This window comes from Hylobates moloch, unplaced genomic scaffold (genome assembly GCF_009828535.3).
Source record: "Hylobates moloch isolate HMO894 unplaced genomic scaffold, HMol_V3 SCAFFOLD_2, whole genome shotgun sequence".
Classification (NCBI taxonomy): Eukaryota; Metazoa; Chordata; class Mammalia; order Primates; family Hylobatidae; genus Hylobates; species Hylobates moloch.
Genome location: NW_026652277.1, coordinates 14,282,202 through 14,298,882, shown reverse-complemented (window position 1 = coordinate 14,298,882; position 16,681 = coordinate 14,282,202). Strand labels below are relative to the sequence as shown.

Sequence of the window (16,681 nt, the reverse complement as noted above, 5' to 3'; positions counted from 1 at the left end):
GCTCACTGAAACCTCTGCCTTTGGATTCAAGTGATTGTCCTGCCTCATCCTCCCAAGTAGTTGGGATTACAGGTGTGTGTCACTACACCTGGCTAATTTTTTTTCTATTTTTAGTAGAGACAGGATTTCACCCTGTTGGGCAGGCTAGTCTCGAACTCCTGACCTTAAGTGATCCTCCTGCCTTGGCCTCCCAAAGTGTTGGGATTACAGGCGTGAGCCACCATGCCTGGACTTTTTTACTTATTTTTATTTTTTGTATGTTTGTTTTTACTTATTTTTATTTTTATTTTTTTTGTTTCTCTATATTGCCCAGGCTGATCTTGAACTCCTGACCTCAAGTGATCCTCCTGCCTCAGCCTCCCAAAGTGCTGAGATTACAGGTATGGGCCACCATGCCCGGCCCACAGAGTTCTCTGGAGAAGAAACTATAGAGCTGTCTGGATTCTTGCCTAGGTTTGTTGAGAGATACTGTGGACTTCTTGCCTACGTCTGTTTGGAGAAGAGAGTCAAGCAGTACTTGAGTGATTTGAATTTTTGTTGAGAAAAACAAAGTGAAAAAAATTTTTTTGACATCAGATATGTTGTTTTAGCCTCTGTGGCAGATTTTATTTTTCTCTTTTACTTATTGTTTTTATCCTTTTGTACTGTTTTTAAAGACAGGAATGAGAAGAAATTATCCCCGGACCATTCCTCCCGGTGAAAAACATGAAATGTGACTGTCCGGAAACGGAGTGTGATCACAGGGGCATGTATGGCTGAGTCATCCAAAATGCTGACTGTCGTGTAGGGTTCCGTGGTTTTGGTGGGTTTCTTAACTTCTCTGTGCCCTGGTTGCTTCATCAATGTGATGGAGATAATAATATCATCGGATGTTGTGATTTACTGGGGCCATTCTCGTAAACACTCAGAATAGTCCCTGGTACCCAGCAAGCAGTTTGTGATTGTTACTGTGTGATTCTATCCAGATTCTATTACGTCATGTTACTATGTTATGAAAGATTCCAGTTCCTTGGTGCACTGATGTGGTCTTTGAATTCCACTCAGAACAAATGTTACCTGGGCCGATGTTACGTGAGTATTTGGCCATTAAGATCAGAGAAGTAAGCCAACCTAGCAAGTTACTCTTTCGCTGAAGTGTGGCTTGTCTGCCATCCTCATTGGGAGTGCGTAGAACCTCCCCAAGCTGAGTGGGCAGGGTCCGTGTGGCTGTCCGAAGGGCCCCGTCGTCTTATGTAGCTGCTCCCGTGTTGAGAGTACAGCACGTTGAAAACAGCCTTGGCAGGAACCATGCTTGCTGTTAACAAGCTCGTCCACTAACCAGCTGTGTATACCCTGGGTCAGGCCAGCTGTTTATATGTTACAGCTCACTCCATTAAAAAAAAAAAAAAGTGAAGATATTTGCTAAGAGAGTAGATCTCAAGTGCCGTCATCACACGCACACAAGGGGTGATGATGGCAGGTGATAGGCATGTTAATTAGCTTGATCTTGGTGATCATGTTACGATGTATACATTATCAAAACATCATGTTACGATGTATACATATATCAAAACATCATGTTGTATACCCTAAATATATACCATTTTTGTCAGTCATACCTCAATAAAGCTTAAAAAAAGACATATGTTGGCCGGGCGTGGTGGCCCACACCTATAATCCTTTGGGAGGCCTAGGTGGGTGGATCACTGGAGGTCAGGAATTTGAGACTAGCCTGGCCAACATGGCGAAACCCCACCTCTACTAAAAATATAAAAATTATCTGGGCATCGTGGCAGGCGCCTGTAATCCCAGCTAATTGGGAGGCTGAGGTGGGAGAATCGCTTGACTTGGGAGGCAGAGGTTGCAGTGAGCTGAGATTACACCACTGTACTCCAGCCTGGGTGACAGAGCGAGACTCCATCTCAAAAAAAAGACACATGTATGTAAAAAAAGTAAATTGGAGACATCTTGACGTTACACCCATATTAACAGTAGTGTGAATCTCTGTTCCTTCACCCAAGGAAGGAAAGAAGGAAGGAAGGGAGGGAGGGTGGGGAGAGAGAGAAAGAAGGAAGGAGGGAAGGAAAAAGGGAAAGAAGGAAGGAGGGAAGGAAAAAGGGAAAGAAGGAAGGAAGGAGAAGGAAGTTTCCTTATGTAATTAAAATAGCATTATCACAACTAATACAACTAATACTAATTTCTTAATATCCTCTAATATCCAGTTTATATTCCAGTTTCCCCAGTTACAGCTGGGTTATATACTGAGTTTACAGCTCCACAGCCACTTCACGTGGGGAATGAGGAGGTGGAACTAACTACATGAGCTCTCAGGTTTATATAAGCATGAAAGTTTTATGTTTAATACCATTAGGAAGTGCCGTTGTGATTTTGTTAATTTCTTGTTCTTAAAGAAGGATTGAAGCTTTGGAGACATAAACATGGCTCTCTAGCAAGGTGCAATGGAAATCTGGAAGTTATGTGGTTAAGAGAATAAATAGGGATGGGTTAGTGGTGTCTCCAGCTGTGCTTGGCTTGTAGATTGGGCAGATCATGCATGGACAGTGGTTTGATGACTTGTGTACTGGCCAGAGAGAAGGAGGCCGTGTCCTGGTCTGAGGCCCAGCAGGTTTGGGGTCTTGTATTTTCTAGTCTCCATAAATGTTCCTAATGCCATTTCGAGTTACAGTGAGGACTTGGACAGCCCTTTGCATTTAGTTTTGTTTGTTATTTGAGACTCTGGTGTTTTCTTCAAGGAGGCTAAATGCTGGGTCTATTGGGTTACCTGTCTAAGGAAACTTCCATTGTTCCAGAATAAAAGAAGAATGAAAAAGTCATGCTTTGACTGCCTGGTGGCTATCAGGTGCTGCTGGCCCCAGAGGTTAGAGCCAACTGGCATGTCCTGAGCCTCATGCAGGCTCCCACTGTGAGAACCAGCTTTGAAGACCTCCCACCCAGACCTGCCCGCCATGTAAGAGGCGCGGTGCTGAGTGTGTCTGCCATGGGCCGGGGAGTGAGGAGAACCATTCTTTCCCACATGAGCTCTGAACCAGTTGAGAAGTAGGGCTGAGGGGCCAGGCAGATGGAGATCAAAATGTTAAATTCATTCCTGATAAAAGTTCCATTGGAGGACTGGGGCATGTTTTAATAAAGGACTTCCTCACTCTTAACCTCAGAAGCAGTTCGCCTAGCCCCCTGCAGGCTCCGCCCCTAGCCCAGAGGAGAAATGTAGTCTGTGGGCTTCCAGCGGGTTCCCAAGAGAAAGGAGGGAGAAGGAGCTGGGCTGGTGCCCTCCATCCCCTCCTGGCCAGCTAGGTAAGTCCATTCTCTTGCCTTGGGAGGAGGAAGAGGTAGGAGGGCCTGGGGGAGATTCCGCTGTGGACATTGGGAACCTGCTCCCTCTTCACTCTTGCCTTCTTCTTGGGACTTGGCATCCCCAGGGACCCAGCGCCCTGGCCCCACTTGACGATTCCCACCCCAGGGCAGCTCTTTTCCTGTCTCAGCTTCACAGACTAATTTATTTAGAGGGGGTGAGAGAAATGAGGTAAATTCTGATAATAGTGGCACTTAATAAATATTGTCATTCATATACATGATACGCATTTCTTGAACTGGTAAATCTTTTAAAGAATTTATTTTGCAATTTCTCTCAAACTCTGAATATTTGTGGAGTAAATGAATATACCAATCCTTTGTTGCGTTGGGAGGCAGAGACTTGAGCATGGTTGTGTGTTTGTGTGTGTGTGTGTTGGAGAGTGGGTCAGAGAGGAAGTGGGGCAGGGAGCTAAGGCTTCTGGAAGATGCCCTGGGGGATGCTCACATTCTGAGTGTCCTGGGGGCTACTCTGGCCGATGGGCCTTCGACCCCCGGGGTCCCGGGAACCACAGCAACAGAGACATTGGGGATCTGAAGCAGCACATGTGCTGGGAGCTGCCTCCTTTTCCAAGGGCCAACAGTTCCTTCACTGAGGGAGAGGAACCATCCAGGTTCAGAGGCAAAGCCCACTTGAGAGGGAAGGAGGAGAGGCTCTTGGAGCAGGCGAGTCAGGTGGGCGGTGTTTGCGGATCCCTTTGCAAGCCTGTTTTCACACTGTTTTCAGGTGTGTTCTGAGAGCAGCTATGGAACCCAACAATGACCTTTGTTCACATTAATGGAGCAGATGATTGCATTGCATTTTTTGGGTTCTTAAAAAAATGGTAATATGTATTATTGTAAACTGAATTTACAATATTTATACAATTATTGATATTGATTTCTATTGTATGAATATACAATGTCCAGTTTTTCTCACATCTAGCCCCTTTCTTCCTTTCGTTTACAAGGAAATCATAAGGAAATTTCTCAGAATGTTATGTGGACTGAATAAATATTTATACATTATAAATAATTGTATGAATATACAATATCGTATACAATACAGTACAGTTTATAATATATAAATATACATTTATTTCTATATGTATTTGTATGTATAAATATGCATTATGGTCCATATATTAATACACATTATAGTAATATGTATTAATGTAAGTTTGACCATTTTGACTGTTTTTTTTTTTGAGACTGAGTCTCGCTCTGTCGCCCAGGCTGGAGTGCAGTGGTGCAATCTCGGCTCACTGCAACCTCCGCCTCCTGGGTTCAAACAATTCTCCTGCCTCAGCCTCCCGAGTAGTTGGGATTACAGGTATGCACCACTATGCCTGGCTAATTTTTGTAGTTTTAGTAGAGACAGGGTTTCACCATATCGGTCAGGATGGTCTCGAACTCCTGACCTCAGGTGATCCACCTGCCTCAGATTACAGGCGTGAGCCACTGCGCCTGGCTCATTTTGACTGTTTTTCAGTGTTCAGTTCAGTGGCATGAACTATATTCACATTGTTGTGCAACCATCGCCACCATCCATCTCCAGAACTTTTTCGTCTTCCCAAACAGAAACTTTGCCCTCATTCAACAGCAACTCCTCATCTTCTCTCCTCCCAGTCTATGACCGGTCCCATTCTACTTTCTCCCTCTATGAATTGGACTACCTAGGGGCCTTGTTGAAGTGGATTCGTCAATATTTGCCTTTTTATGACTGGCTTATTTCACTCAGTCCTCAAGACCCATCCAGTTTGAAGCATAGGTCGTCCTTTTTTTTTTTTTTTTTTTTTGAGATGGAGTTTCGCTCTATCACCCAGGCTGGAGTGCAGTGGTGCAATCTTGGCTCACTACAAGCTCTGCCTCCTGGATTCACCAGGCTGGTCTTGAACTCCTGACCTCATGATCTGCCTGCCTCGGCCTTCCAAAGTGCTACGATTACAGGTATGAGCCACTGCTCCTGGCCAGAATTTTCTTCCTTTTTAAGGCCGAATAATATTCCATTGTATGGCTAGACTGTATTTCGCTTACCCATTCATCTGTCCATGGACTCTCTGGGTAACCTTTTGGTTATTGTGAATCATGCCGCTGGGAATATTGGTGTATGAATATGTTGCATTACATTTTTGAAAGGAAACTTTTGTTGAAATATAATACAGGCATTGCATTTTTGGCAACCACAACACACTTCTGACTTACATGGACTTACCTGAACTGCTGGTTATCCAAAACCCCTAAAGTTTTAAATGTAACAACTATGATACATTTTATCATGGAGCCTTGCCTGTTTTGTTCCGAGTTGTTAATTTTTGTGCACAATCTTCTGAGATCCAGCTCATTATATCAGCCTGTCAAGATCTTTTAGAATTCTGAGTTTGGTTTAATTTTGGGTTGTCCACAAACATGATGATCACATCCTCTCTCTCTGTACAAGTCACCAATAAAAATGCTGAAGAGGAAGGGGCCAGCAGCAGAGCTCTGTGGGGGCTGTTGAAACCCTCCCCCTGGTTGGGTGTTGCTGTGCAGTTGTTTATCAGTCTAGTTTTTCTTGCTCCTAGCTCGTCTTCATTTCATTTGTAAGGAAATTTCTCGCTATATTATGTGGACGGTAGGTTGCCATTATTTTTTTGAATGTAATTTTTGTTTGTTTGTTTGTTTTTGAGATGGAGTCTTGCTCTGTCACCCAGGCTGGAGTGCAGTGATGCAATTTCAGCTCACTGCAACCTCCGCCTCCTGGGTTCAAGCGATTCCTCTGCCTCAGCCTCCTGAGTAGCTAGGACTACAGGCGTGTGCCACCACACCTGGCTAATTTTTTGTATTTTTAGTAGAGACAGGGCTTTACTGTGTTAGCCAAGATGGTCTCAATCTCCTGACCTTGTGATCCATCTGCCTCATCCTCCCAAAGTGCTGGGATTACAGGTGTGAGCCACCACTCTCGGCCGAATTTTAATTTTTTTTTAGAGACAAGGTCTTACTTTGTCACCTGGGTGAAGAGTGCCGTGGCACAGCATAGCTCAATGCAGCCTCAAATTCCTGGGCTCAAGCGATTCTCCTGCCTCAGCCTCCCGAGTAGCTGGGACTATAGGTGTGCACTGCCATGCCTGGCAAATGTTTAAATTTTTTGTAGAGATGGAGTCTCGCTGTGTTCCCCAGGCTGGTCTTGAAATCCTGGACTCAAGTGATCCTCTTGCCTCAGCCCCTAAAAGTGCTGGGATTACAGGTGTGAGCCTCTGTGCCTGCGCTATGTTGCCATTCATCTAATAATCTGCAAACCACTAGAGAATGGAACTAAGCCAGATTGGCTGTCGGCGCTCAGGTTTTTTAGTAGGTAAAATTTTAGGTGAATGACAGTTAGCTGTTCTACATTCTCATTGCCAGGTTATAATGCAAGCAAGTTTCATACCAAATTCACATAAGACCCCTTATTTAGGAAATGTGTGAGCAGGCTGGCCGGCCAGCCGAGTACAGTCTGGATGGTGGTTCTGTCATCAGGAGTCCCTGCTCTGTGCCTTCCTACGTGCTCTGAGTGCCACTTTGGATGAAAGCTTCCCTCGAGGCAGATTTTCCAGTATTCCAAAACCAGGATTCTCTTACCCTAGGAGAAGCCTCAGGCAGCCAGAAATTTCCCAAACCAATGGCTGGACCTTTTTGGGAATCTCACATAAGGATAGAGAGTCTTGCTCTGTTGCTCGGGCTGGAGTGCAGTGACATGACCAGGGCTCACTGCAGCTTTGACCTCCCGGGCGCAAGCGATCCTCCTGCCTCAGCGTCTCAAATAGCTGAGACTACAGGTTTGCACCACCACACCCAGCTAATTTTTGTGTTTTTTTTTAGAGACGGGGGTTTTGCCATGTTGCCCAGGCTGGTGTCAAACTACTGGGCTCAAGCACTTCGCCCACCTTGGCCTTCCAAAGTGTTGGGATTACAGGCGTGAGCCACTGTGTCCAGTCTGGCAATCACGGTTCTGACTGTTGTCACTTTAGATTAGTTTTGTCTGCTTTTAAATTCCATGTAAATGGAATTGCACTTATGTTTTATGACACTGATTCATGTTGTTGCATGTAAAAGTTGTTCATTTTTTCCCCATTGCTCTGTAATTCCATCATATAAAGTTTAGGTTCCTTTCTGTAGTTGATGGACATTTGGTTGTTTCCAGTTTGGGACAATATGAAGAAAACAGCTGAAAACATTCTTGCCCATGTCTTTGGTAGATGGAGTATGAGTTATTGATTAGGGTAACCGACTGTCCTTAGAACTGACATTTACAGCAACCAGCACATGGAGAATGTCATGTTGTCCGTGCCACATGATTTTAAAGTAAACTGAAGGTGTTATACAAAACCATATTAAACAAAGGAGTGAATTTAGTCTTGTATGACTTGTATTTAGCCAGTCCGTGCCAGTAGGAAAGCAGATCATTGCTTTGGTGCACCCCGCCCGTAATAAATGTTCTAAGTCAGAAGGTCAATTTCCTGAAATCTGAGATTCTCATGTGAAAGTATATTGTTTCCTCATGCCTTCTCCAGAAGCTTGGTTGGGAAAGAACCCTTTATCGCTTCTGCAGATGGGCACCATTTTCTCATTGTAGATTCTCACTGTGAAAAAGTCATGAATTACTAAAAACTCTGGGAATGTAAACTAGGTTTGGGGATCCCCTGAATTGGAATGAATAAAGTTTAAAAATATTCATTTATGTTTTATTTCCATGTCGTTGTGTGTCTTGTGATGAGAAAAATATTTGCTGCTGATTTAGAATTCCTGAATGCTCTTATAAAAATTTAATTCTACCCATATTAACTAGGCTTTCAAGTCTTTTTGAGAGGGGCTGTTTTCTTCCAATAGGTTGCTAGAGGGGAAACCTGTTAGCCTAAGAGAATTGTTGGTTGCAAGTTTAATAGGGAAGGTGAACTCAGACCACCAGTGGGGGATGCCGCATTGATTTAAATTTTAAAAGAGCCTGTGTTTTATGAAAGTAAAGAAATAGGTTAACAGTCCCCGTGACAAGAATGGAAAACATTCTCAGGACCTATACCACATATATACATTTAAAGTATCACTCAGCCTGGGCACCATGGTGAGGGCCTGTCTCTACAAAATTTAAATCTTAGCCAGGCATGGCGGCATGTGCCTGTGGTCCCAGGTTGAGGCGGGAGGATCACTTGAGCCCAGGAGGTCAAGGCTGCAGTGAGCTTAGATTGTACCACTGCACTCCAGCCTGGGCGACAGAGTGAGACTCTGTCTCAAAAAAAAAAAAAAAAAAAAAATCACTACCTCTTTGTAGCACCTAACAGTATTTTTAAACAACCCTATAGGAGGGGCATCTGGTGCCATGAACTAACATTACAGATCCATTTACCTTTTGACCCAGCAGTCCTATTTCTGGGAATCTTTACTGCAGATACACCCGCATATGTGATGAAATGACATTTGCTCACAATTATCATTAAAGCTTTGTAACACCGGAGTGTTGGAAGCCACCAAGTGGCTATCAGTCAATAAGGGACTGGTTAAAGGGATGATGGTGTATATTTACATTGGAATGCTATGCAGCTGTTAAAGAGAATGATAAAAATCTGTATTTCTGGCCAGGCATGGTGGCTCACGCCTGTAATCCCAGCACTGTAGGAAGCCGAGGTGGGCAGATCACTTGAGGTCGGGAGTTTGAGACCAGCCTGACCAACATGGTGAAAGCCCGTCTATACTAATAACACAAAAATCAGCTGGGAGTGGTGGTGCACGCCTGTAATCCCAGCTACTCGGGAGGCTGAGGCAGGAGAATCGCTTGAACCCAGAGGGTGGAGGTCGCAGTGAGCCGAGATTGAGCCACTGCACTCCAGGCCTGGGCGACAGAGCAAGACTCTGTCTCAAAAAAAAAAAAAAAAAAAAAAAAAGTGTGTGTTTTGATAGGGAAAATTTCCAGGTACATTACCAAGTACGAAACGCAAGGTGAAAAACAGTGCATGGAGTATGCTGCCCTTTGTATAAAAAAGCTGGGCTGCTGGGCACAGTGGCTCACACCTGTAATCCCAGCACACTGGGAGGCCGAGATGGGTGGATCCTGAGGTCAAGAGATTGAGACCATCCTGGCCAACGTGGTGAAACCCTGTCTCTACTAAAAATACAAAAATTAGCTGGGCATGGTGGTGCATGCCTGTAGTCCCAGCTACTTGGGAGGCTGAGGCAGAAGAATTGCTTGAACCCAGGAGGTGGAGGTTGCAGTGAGCTGAGATCGTGCCACTGCACTCCAGCCTGGGCAACGGAGCGAGACTCCGTCTCAAAAAAAAGGAAGATGGACATATGAACATATGTATGTGAATTTACTTATATTCGCATCAAGAAACACTAGAAGGATAAACAAGTTATAATAAAATGCTCTTCTGTCTGAGGCACAGGGGAAGGGAGTGATTGGGAATAGGTGTCGGAATGCCTCCTTTGCATGGGTCTTTTGATGGATTGTGTTGACCTTTGAATCATGTAGAAAAAGCAAGTCAGCAACCAGCAAAAGCAAATCAGCCAGGGAATGCCTTTGACTTTTAACAAGACCAAGAGCGGGTGGTGGAGAGCGAAGGTGGCTAACTGCATTTCTTAGATCAGAAGCAAAGTCAGTGCATTCATTCATTCATTCATTCAATCAGTCAGCAAATGCATACTGAGCCTCTCCCATGCACCGTCTGCTGTTTTACATGCTGAGGATACAGCTGTCAGTGGAAGCGTTAAGGTCCAAGCTTTACTGGAGCTGGTATTATTTTTATTTTTTTTTTTGAGACAGAGTCTTGCTCTGTCGCCCAGGCTGGAGTGCAGTGGCGCGATCTCGGCTCACTGCAAGCCCCGCCTCCCGGGTTCACGCCATTTTCCTTCCTCAGCTGGGACTACAGGTGCCTGCCACCACACCCGGCTAATTTTTTGTATTTTTAGTAGAGATGGGGTTTCACCATGTTAGCCAGGATGGTCTCGATCTCCTGACCTTGTGATCTGCCCACCTCAGCCTCCCAAAGTGCTGGGATTACAGATGTGAGCCACCGCGCCCGGCCGAAGCTGGCATTCTTGAGGGGGCAAACATATGACAAAAAGGTGATTAGTGAGGAAGAGAAGGCTCATGTGGCAGGACCTAGAGAGGAAGCCGAGAGGAGTCCATGCTGAGGCCAGAGTCGCGTTCATTGCGGATACATATTCCTATGTGTCCATCATGCATTTGCAAACAGTATTTTTTAAATTTTATTTTTAAAGACAGGGTCTTGCACTGTCACCCAGGCTGGAGTGCAGTAGCACGATCATACCTCACTACAGTCTCTACCTCCTGGCCTTAAGTGATCCTCCCACCTCAGCCTTCCAAGTAGCTGGAAGTAAAGGTGTGTGCTGTCATGCCCAACTAATTTTATTGTTATTATTAATATTTTTTTGTAGAAATGAGGTCTCACTGTGTTGTTGCCCAGCTGGTCTCTTGTTCAAGGCCTCAAGCGATCCTCCTGCCTTGGCCTCCTAAAGTGTCAGGATTACAGGTGTGAGTCACTGCGCCTGGCCCTATGAACGGTATTTGCACCTAGGATAATAAAGTGGTGTAAAATCTTACATTTAATCTTTTGCTACAGAGTCAGGATTACATTTTATCATCATATCATTATCACTTCAGATAAGTTTCTTTTCTTTTCTTTCTTTTCTCTCTTCTCTTCTCTTCCCTTTTCTCTTCTTTTCTTTCTTTTTTTTGAGATGAAATCTCGCTCTGTTGCCCAGGCTGGAGGGCAGTGGTGTGAGCTCGGCTTACTGCAACCTCTGTCTCCTGGGTTCAAGTGATTCTCCTGCTTCAGCCTCCTGAGTAGCTGGGATTACAGGGATGTGCCACCACGTGTGGTTAATTTTTGTATTTTTAGTAGAGACAGGGTTTCGCCATGTTGGCCAGGCTGGTCTCAAACTCCTGACCTCAGGTGATCCACCTGCCTCGGCCTCCCAAAGTGTTGAGATTACAGGCGTGAGCCACGGTGCCCGGCCAGGATTACATTTTATCATAATATAATTATCACTTCAGATAAGTTTCAAATAAAGGAAAAAAACCACGTTATGGCAGGTGACTGTGCCCCAGTCCAGTACTATGTTGGTGGAAAACTAGAATTTAGTTGAATAAATGAAAAGTGGATTTGACCATGATAGTTTGCTTTCACAACAGTCAGGTTATTCTGGGGTTAATGTTATCTAAATGATTTGTGACTATAACCGTAGATTATTAGGTGATGAGACATTACTGTGACGAGTCTGTTTTTTTTTTTCTATTCAGTAGCTTAAAAAAATTCCTCTTTACTGTGATATATTAGCTACAGAAAATTGAAAAAACCCCACGCATACACTCAGACAAATCACACAGCCCTCATATTCCATGTGTCTTCATGACAGTCATTGTCTGAGAATCCCAGGGTGATAGCTCCACAGTAGATAATGTAGATATTTGAAACATATTTCTCTTGTGTTTATTTATATTTTCTCTTCCTTGTCTTTTTATTGGCAGAGTTATCTGTCATAGTTTCTGAATTCGATGAAAGATTAGTGTGGTTATTTTTAAAATTTTTACGATGAAATGATTAGTTTGCAAGAGAGATTTTTCTCTGTCTCTTTGGGTTCAATGAAATGTTGGTGAAACTTGAGAAATAATGAGGAACATAGATCAAAGCCGTGGGGAAAGGCAGTGTATTGCTTCCAGCATCTCTAGATCTGCAACAGCAAGAGTTAAGTTTTGCTCAGAGAATGAAGGAAAAATAACACAGACTGGGCAGCCAGATTTGCGAGTCTGGGCTTTTCCTGACAACCAGTGCAGACTATAGCTCCATCTGACATGGAACCAGCGTATTCACAAGCATCGCTAGATCTGCGATCTAGTTATGAAAACACCAGAAATCAGCTTTGTTTTCAGGGTGAAAAAAATGCAAAGTCATACAAATTCTTATTTCCTAATCATGATAAACTCCACTCTACTGTACATTAAGGAAAAGCTCCAGGAGTCACAGACATCCTCTGTCATTCTAGGAAATGCACAAAAAGGTGGTAATGAAAGCTTGTTGTTGTATTTCCTATTTCTCTATTCTTTTTTTTTTTTTGAAGAGATGGGGTTCCACTTGCTTGCCCAGTCTGGAGTGCAGTGGTGTGATCATACCTCCCTGCAGCCTTGAACTCCTGGGCTCAAGTGATCCTCCTGCCTCAGCCTCACAAGTAGTTGGGACTACAGGTGTGCACTGCCATGCCCAGCTTATTTTATTTTATTTATTTATTTGTTTGAAACAGAGTCTTGTACTGTCACCCTGGCTGGAATGCAATAGTGCGATCTCAGCTCACTGCATCCTCCTCTGCCCGGGTTCAAGCGATTCTCCTGCCTCAGCCTTCTGAGTAGCTAGGACTACAGGCGCCTGCCACCATGCCTGGCCAATTTTTTGTAGTTTTAGTAGAGATGGGGTCTCACTTTGTTGGCCAGGCTGGTCTTGAACTCCTGACCTCATGATCCACCCACCTCGGCTTCCCAAAGTGCTGGGATTACAGGTGTGAGCCACTGTGCCCAACCCTATTTTATTTTTAATTTTTGTAGAGATGGACTTTTGCTATGTTGCCTAGGCTCGTCTTGAACTCCTGACTTCAAGTAATCCTCCCACCTCAGCCTCCCAAAGTGCTGGGATTACAGGTGTGAGCCAGCACTCCTGGCCTCCCAATTCTTAATTGCTTAAAAGGGTTGGACTCTCTTTGAGAACTAGCTGATTCAGAGCTTTGTCAGATATGTCCTCTTAGAATCTCAGGGTGGACTTGGGAGGATGTGATCTTTGTTTCCTGGTAGATAAAGGAAAAAAGGTAGGTAGTGACTGTAGAAGGACCTCCACTCTGCCTCCTCGATTCACCTTACAGGAAGCTTGGACAGCGTCTCTGGGGCTGGCGAGGGGAGTTGCTGCAGCCAGCCTGTGAGGACAGAACCGTTCACATCCACCATTGCTGGCAGAGTGAGACAACGCTGCCAGAGCAGGTTTGATTTGCCATAAACAGCTGTACTCAAGGATGTGGAAAGGCACCTGGTCACTGTGAGGATACATGTTCGGTGCTCTGCGTGTTGTGTTATCTTTCTGAATTTACTTTCCAGGCGGGAAATAAGAATAGGGTAGCAAAAGTAAGAAAGAACGAAGGGCAGTTGGGTAGGAGTTGTCTGATTCTTTAACGCTTTTTTCTATTTGGGGTAGCAGTTTAAAGAAGAGATGCTTTTGGCCGGGCGTGGTGGCTCACGCCTGTAATCCCAGCACTTTGGGAAGCCGAGGCAGGTGGATTGTGAGGTTAAGAGATCAACACCATCCTGGACAACATGGCGAAACCCCGTCCCTATTAGAAATACAAAAATTAGCTGGGCGTGGTGGCACACACCTGTAGTCCCAGCTACTCAGGAGGCTGAGGCAGGAGAATTGCTTGAACCCGGGAGGTGGAGGTTGCAGTGAGCTGAAATCGTGCTACTGCACTCCAGCCTGGCGACAGAGCGAGGCTTCATCTCAAAAAAAAAAAAAAAAAAAAAAAGAAGAAGCTTTCAAAGTAAGAATACCCAAAAGTAATCCAACAGTGGTGGAAATATTTCACAGTTATTTTTAGGTGTTCTTCTCTGATGGTAGCCCAGGTATCTCTTAGAGTAGATGCCTTGAGTGGAGACCGTATTGTTTTGCCACTTATCTTTGGAGGAGGAAGTTTGTTGCTCATCACAGAAACCAAACACTGCTTTTCTTGGGAACTGTTCCCTGTTCTCTGAAACAATGAACACGCTTCTCTTGGATCCACTTCACCAGAATATTCCCACCTAGCGCTTCTTACATCTTATACCAAGACCCTTATCTCCCTTGTGACTCAACGAAAGAATGAGTGTACGCTCCCAAGAGTTTTAGTGTTCTATCAAAGTCCAAATTCTGTTAATTTCATGAAGAATTCATTTATTTTTCATTACTAAATGGATAATTTGAATTTCTGGCCTATTAAGAGTTTTTTTTTTTTTTTTTGACAGAGTCTCCCCCTCTGTTGCCAGGCTGGAGTGCAGTGGCGTGATCTTGGCTCACTGCAACCTTCGCCTCCCAGGTTCAAGCAATTCTCCTGCCTTAGCCTCCCGAGTAACTGGGACTACAGCTCCACCACGGCCAGCTAATGTTTGTATTTTTAGTAGAGACAGGGTTTCACCATGTTAGCCAGGATGGTCTCCATCTCTTGACCTTGTGATCCGCCCACTCTGGCCTCCCAAAGTGCTGGGATTACAGGCATGAGCCACTACACCTGGCCAAGAATTTTTTTTTTTTTTTGAATAAATGGTTATAAACTTTGGACCGTATTTGTGAAGGTCTCAGGACCATCTAGCAGAATTGTTATAAAATATGACAGTAACAGGAACAACTACAAAAAAGAGAGCTGATATTTGTATATTGCTCTGTTAGCATGCATTATTAAACGTGAGAAGGGTCAAAGTTCAGATGTGACATGCCTAATGGGCTGATATGAGTTGTGGAGCTCTCATTCTCTTTTTTGTTTAGAGATGGGTTCTTGCTCTGTTGCCCAGGCTGGAGTGCAGTGGCACGGTCATAGCCCACTGCAGCCTTGACCTCCTGGGCTCAAGCAATCCTCCCATCTCAGCCCCTGCCCCGAGTAGCTGGGACTACAGGCATGCACCACCATGCCCAGCTTGAGCTCTTATTTCTAACCCGTTAGGGTAATGGAGTCCTCTGGAGTGAAGCGGTGTTAGTGAGAATAGCTTGCAGGGCAGAGCTTAGCGGCATAGACAGAGAGTACTCTATCTGGACTGGAAGAAAAAATGAGCATGTGCCAGAGAATAAACATGTTTTGTCAAAATTCTGTTGGGCAACCAGCAGCCGGCACTCATATCTAGAGTCCAAGACCGATAACAGCAAACTTATTTCCTATTTGGCTTAGAGAATGAAAATAAGCTGTAAGAGTTTTTTTTTCTTTTCCTCCTGAAATGGAATCTTTCTCTGTCGTTCAGGCAGGAGAGCAATGGCGTGATCTTGGCTCACTGCAACCTCTGCCTCCCGGGTTCAAGTGATTCTCCTGTTTCAGCCTCTTGAGTAGCTGAGATTAGAGGCGCACACCACCACACCTGGCTAATTTTTGTATTTTTACTGGAGACGGGGGTTTCACCATGTTGGCCAGGCTGGTCTCGAACTCCTGACCTCAAATGATTCACCCACCTCAGCCTCTCAAAGTGTTGGGATTACAGGTGTGAGCCATTGCACTTGGCCAGCTCTAAGAGTTTTAAAAAATTTATACATAAATATATCATAGGTTGGTACTTACCAGTATTTTAGTTGTTAGTAAATTTGGTGGTTTGTTTATAATGCAACAGCTTATCTTTTTAAGTAGACATGAATTCATAATCTGCTAGCACATCTGTGTCTCTTTCAGCCAGTTTTCTCACCTCTGAGATTACTGCTTTTTTGTTTTCGATACCAAGTTCTCGGTGCTTTTTTTCTCACCTCTCGGTGAGTTGAAGGGGCTGATATGTATCGCCCCGTGATATGGTTAGGCTTTGTTTCCCCACCAGATCTCATCTTGAATTATAATCCCTATAAATACCCATAATCCGCAGGTGTCAAGGGAGAGACCAGGTGGAGGTAAATGAATCATGGGGGCGGTTTTCCCCATGCTGTTCTTGTGATAGTGAGTTCTCACGAGATCTGATGGTTTTATAAGTGTGTGGTAGTGTTTCCTGCGTTCCTTCTGCTTCCTGCCGCCTTGTGAAGAACGTGCCTTGCTTCCCCTTCCACCATGATTATAAGTTTCCCGAGGCCTCCCCAGCCATGCTGAACTGTGAGTCAGTTAAACCTCTTTCCTTTGTAAATCACTCAGCCTCAGGCAGTTCTTTATAGTAGTATGAAAACGGACTAATACACCCCTGCTTAGCTGGGGTCTGAAAGCCTGGTTAAAGTATATCTCAAAACAATAAATAAAAGCCCCTGGCTGTTTGTCCCCTCTTTGTCCCGTGGTTGTTGAATGACTAGGTAAGAAATTAAATGGGACACTGCAGACACCTAGCAGAGGCCTCTGCAGGTGGGTCTTCCATCAATTGGTATTTCCCCTCTCCTTCAGTAGCGCTTTTCTGATTGTCACAGAGCACTCCCAGGTGCAGAGAGTAGTCAGTAAATGAACCGGCCATCTCCAGAACTTTTGCAGACTCACGTTGAGCAAGGCTGATGCTCTCAGAAGGTGTACCATTTGATCTTGTGGCTTTACCTACCCTCCCCCACCACGTGTACTGTGATTTGAGAAGTTTAGTGTTAGTGGCTGATGTCAGACAAGGCAGAAAAGAGTGGTCAAGGCCGGGCGCGGTGGCTCATGCCTGTAATCC

At 44.6% G+C, this 16,681-nt stretch overlaps 1 protein-coding gene and 1 pseudogene across 5 annotated transcripts in view; both read left to right on the top strand.

Moving 5' to 3' along the window:
- The window catches only part of CAMK1D (calcium/calmodulin dependent protein kinase ID), a 485,392-nt gene that overhangs the window by 100,113 nt on the left and 368,598 nt on the right, over positions 1-16,681 (top strand). The window lies entirely within an intron of this gene.
- Positions 8,293-8,433, top strand: LOC116477750 (U6atac minor spliceosomal RNA; annotated as a pseudogene).